Genomic DNA, 5,000 nt, shown 5'->3' on the forward strand with positions numbered 1-5,000 from the left:
TACATGCTGAAAGACTCTGCACACAATGAGAACCACACGTCAGCCAGACACTATCACACACTACTCTCTGCCTCTAACAGGCACACACACAATATCTAACCACCAGCATGGAAGAACATCCGGTGCATCCTCTCCGCCACATTACACAATCCACACTATCATAACCAGACCGGGAGGTCCACCCAGAAAACAGAATATCCCACCCTTCCGACATCCGCCATTGCTCAGCTAAGCCACGAACACCCACACATGTCCTACACAGGGGTGCACCCAACATCACAATACTGCCTCCTGTCACAGTACACAAACAATGGCAGGAATGAAAGACACAGATCTGCCACAACCTTGGAATCGGAGCGCCGCCTGTCATGAGCCACAAGTGCATCCTGACGTGACAAATCGGATGATCCCGCAGGCATGCACTTACGATAATCACTATCAACGAACCTGCCGCCCCCTCCCCCCCCAAAATACACCTTTCCCTACAACGTGTACCTTAACCTAAGCTATATTGTACCTTAACCTAAGCGATATTGTACCTTAACCTAAGGTATATCGTACCTTAACCTAACCTACATTGCGCCTTCACCTAACCTACGTTGTACCTTAACCTAACCTACGTTGTACCTTAACCTAACCTACGTTGTACCTTAACCTAACCTACGTTGTACCTTAACCTAACCTACGTTGTACCTTAACCTAACCTACGTTGTACCTTAACCTAACCTACGTTGTACCTTAACCTAACCTACGTTGTACCTTAACCTAACCTACGTTGTGCCTTAACCTAACCTACGTTGTGCCTTAACCTAACCTACGTTGTGCCTTAACCTAACCTACGTTGTGCCTTAACCTAACCTACGTTGTGCCTTAACCTAACCTACGTTGTGCCTTAACCTAACCTACGTTGTGCCTTAACCTAACCTACGTTGTGCCTTAACCTAACCTATGTTGTGCCTTAACCTAACCTATGTTGTGCCTTAACCTAACCTATGTTGTGCCTTAACCTAACCTATGTTGTGCCTTAACCTAACCTATGTTGTGCCTTAACCTAACCTATGTTGTGCCTTAACCTAACCTATGTTGTGCCTTAACCTAACCTATGTTGTGCCTTAACCTAACCTATGTTGTGCCTTAACCTAACCTACGTTGTGCCTTAACCTAACCTACGTTGTGCCTTAACCTAACCTACGTTGTGCCTTAACCTAACCTACGTTGTGCCTTAACCTAACCTACGTTGTGCCTTAACCTAACCTACGTTGTGCCTTAACCTAACCTACGTTGTGCCTTAACCTAACCTACGTTGTGCCTTAACCTAACCTACGTTGTGCCTTAACCTAACCTACGTTGTGCCTTAACCTAACCTACGTTGTGCCTTAACCTAACCTATGTTGTGCCTTAACCTAACCTATGTTGTGCCTTAACCTAACCTATGTTGTGCCTTAACCTAACCTATGTTGTGCCTTAACCTAACCTATGTTGTGCCTTAACCTAACCTATGTTGTGCCTTAACCTAACCTATGTTGTGCCTTAACCTAACCTATGTTGTGCCTTAACCTAACCTATGTTGTGCCTTAACCTAACCTACGTTGTGCCTTAACCTAACCTACGTTGTGCCTTAACCTAACCCATATTGTACCTTAACCTAACCCATATTGTACCTTAACCTAACCCATATTGTACCTTAACCTAACCCATATTGTACCTTAACCTAACCCATATTGTACCTTAACGTAACCTAATTTGTGCCTTAACGTAACCTAATTTGTGCCTTAACGTAACCTAATTTGTGCCTTAACGTAACCTAATTTGTGCCTTAACGTAACCTAATTTGTGCCTTAACGTAACCTAATTTGTGCCTTAACGTAACCTAATTTGTGCCTTAACGTAACCTAATTTGTGCCTTAACGTAACCTAATTTGTGCCTTAACGTAACCTAATTTGTGCCTTAACGTAACCTAATTTGTGCCTTAACGTAACCTAATTTGTGCCTTAACGTAACCTAATTTGTGCCTTAACGTAACCTAATTTGTGCCTTAACGTAACCTAATTTGTGCCTTAACGTAACCTAATTTGTGCCTTAACGTAACCTAATTTGTGCCTTAACGTAACCTAATTTGTGCCTTAACGTAACCTAATTTGTGCCTTAACGTAACCCATGTTGTGCCTTAACGTAACCCATGTTGTGCCTTAACGTAACCCAATTTGTGCCTTAACGTAACCCATGTTGTGCCTTAACCTAACCTATATTGTGCCTCAACCTAACCTATATTGCGCCTTAACCTGACGCACGTTGTCGCTGAACCTGCTCTGTAATTGTTATGCAACTCGTTAAATTAGTGTAGTGTTGCCTAACCGCAACCCTCGCAATATAGTTCGCTATTCGCACTGCCCGGTCCCCTGTGTATCGCTTCATGTTAAACACCTTGCAGGTGTTGCTGACTTTCCACATGCTCCTGCTATACACTGTAATGTGGATAGCAGCAGGACGTACATGCCCCCCCCCCTTCCCCCCTGCCTTCGCAAGCTGGTCGTTGAGAAGTTTGCATGTTCAATGCCCTTCGCATGCCGACGTACTCAGCCTACGTTGTGGTACGGCCTGTCACCTGTCCGCCGATGTACGCAAAACCCACAAACTGTACTGCACATTGGTCCGTATGTACTGAATGATACATCGTGGCACATGTGTGACCGTACGACGACTGCGCCTAGCAACGGCAGACCATACAGTCCAAATATTGTGCACGCAGCTACGTGTCGTCTCCCTATAAGAGCTGGATTGCAGTGTGGTACGCCATTCAGACGTGTGGGAGGAACGGACGCCCTGGATGGCGATCAGCATGAGCAGTCTGTTGATGTAGTGGAGCGTGTATTCGGACGTAGTCGTCTCTTCTCACACACCGTGATAGCATGTTGCACCGCGTTCCACATCTGCGACATCCTGCAGAGGCCGGCTGACAGTCGTTCGCGCAATGGACACCGCATACGTACGGGGGCTACCTTCCACGTGTTCTCGAGGCGTGCACATGTTGTTGCGTCTATGTGGGCAGACGTAGTGTGTTGTGACACCTGACACAGGCATGCAATACTCGTTGCAAATGGCGATGGACGTCTACGTTTGCTGGTGACGTTACGCAAATGAACAACAGGTAACCCGTTGTGGTGCGGTTGTTCTCGCTAGAGGTGAATCAGTGTTGGCGACGATCGGTCGAGCTATTAACCGGTTGTTTCAGGGATACCCACCATGCCCACGAACGTGAAAGGGGACCCACCATGCCCACGAACGCGAAAGGGGATCTGGGTGTGAGGCGATACGCGGCGGTGGCTGGGTGGGACCGTCCCCGGCCGGTGAGGGGGGGCCGCCCGGCGTGCTGGCAGCGCGGTGCGTGGGCGCACGCGCTACAGCCGGCTGGTGGGGGCGGCCAGTGGCAGGCGCGCCGGCCGACGGACGCGGCAGGCGGCGCAGCTGCGCGCCGGCGCCCCCTGCTCGCGGCGCCTTGCGGCCAAAGTAGGTCCTCGCGGGCCCGGTGCGAAGCGCGGTGGCCATCTGCAGTGTGCTGGTCCGATTGAGGACTGTGTGCGCTGAGGATGCGCCGCCGCCCGGCGCTCGGCGCCGCGACGCCGTCTGCTGCTCGGTCGCCCCAGCGGTTCTCGCAGGTGGTTTGTATCGCAGCTGTGCGGACGTGTTGGCGCGTGCGCTGTGCTGGGAGAGTTCGCTTCGGCACCCAAGTGGGGCTTTTGTCCTTCTGTGGCGCTGGCGTTGGAGCTGCCGGTCACCGTAGGTGGCGCGTGTTGTCTCCCGCCGGCAATGCCACGACAGCACGCTCCCGGGCCTCTGTCGGCAGCGGCAAGCTCAGTTGGGAGCACGGGTGGTCGCACCTAAAGCGTCTACTCGCCTAACTCCGGGCGATTGCGCCTCTCTCGAACCCGACCAAGTACTTAGGACGGCGCTGCGCGCCGCCGGGACCTGAGAGGGTTTCGAGGTGTGTTGTGCAGGGGAGCTCAGCCTCCTCCTGTTTGCAGAATAATTGAGCGGACGCTTGCGTGTTCGCGCGGGCCCCCGGGACACACTCCCGGGCGGCCGGCTGCTCAGCTCTAGTTGACGCAGCTCCCTGGTTGATCCTGCCAGTAGTCATATGCTTGTCTCAAAGATTAAGCCATGCATGTCTCAGTACAAGCCGCATTAAGGTGAAACCGCGAATGGCTCATTAAATCAGTTATGGTTCCTTAGATCGTACCCACGTTACTTGGATAACTGTGGTAATTCTAGAGCTAATACATGCAAACAGAGTCCCGACCAGAGATGGAAGGGACGCTTTTATTAGATCAAAACCAATCGGTCGGCTCGTCCGGTCCGTTTGCCTTGGTGACTCTGAATAACTTTGGGCTGATCGCACGGTCCTCGTACCGGCGACGCATCTTTCAAATGTCTGCCTTATCAACTGTCGATGGTAGGTTCTGCGCCTACCATGGTTGTAACGGGTAACGGGGAATCAGGGTTCGATTCCGGAGAGGGAGCCTGAGAAACGGCTACCACATCCAAGGAAGGCAGCAGGCGCGCAAATTACCCACTCCCGGCACGGGGAGGTAGTGACGAAAAATAACGATACGGGACTCATCCGAGGCCCCGTAATCGGAATGAGTACACTTTAAATCCTTTAACGAGTATCTATTGGAGGGCAAGTCTGGTGCCAGCAGCCGCGGTAATTCCAGCTCCAATAGCGTATATTAAAGTTGTTGCGGTTAAAAAGCTCGTAGTTGGATTTGTGTCCCACGCTGTTGGTTCACCGCCCGTCGGTGTTTAACTGGCATGTATCGTGGGACGTCCTGCCGGTGGGGCGAGCCGAAGGCGTGCGACCGCCTCGTGCGTGCTCGTGCGTCCCGAGGCGGACCCCGTTGAAATCCTACCAGGGTGCTCTTTATTGAGTGTCTCGGTGGGCCGGCACGTTTACTTTGAACAAATTAGAGTGCTTAAAGCAGGCAAGCCCGCCTGAATACTG

The 5,000-nt window shown here is 51.3% G+C and overlaps 1 non-coding gene across 1 annotated transcript in view; it reads left to right on the forward strand.

Annotated features, from left to right (window-relative positions):
- Window positions 1–4,109: 4,109 nt before the first annotated feature.
- Window positions 4,110–5,000, forward strand: part of LOC126444829 (small subunit ribosomal RNA) — a 1,909-nt gene continuing 1,018 nt past the window's right edge. Inside the window, exon 1 of the ribosomal RNA XR_007582776.1 lies at window positions 4,110–5,000. This exon is cut by the window's right edge and continues 1,018 nt beyond it. This is a non-coding gene — a ribosomal RNA (small subunit ribosomal RNA).

This window comes from Schistocerca serialis, unplaced genomic scaffold (assembly GCF_023864345.2).
Source record: "Schistocerca serialis cubense isolate TAMUIC-IGC-003099 unplaced genomic scaffold, iqSchSeri2.2 HiC_scaffold_303, whole genome shotgun sequence".
Taxonomy (NCBI): domain Eukaryota; kingdom Metazoa; phylum Arthropoda; class Insecta; order Orthoptera; family Acrididae; genus Schistocerca; species Schistocerca serialis.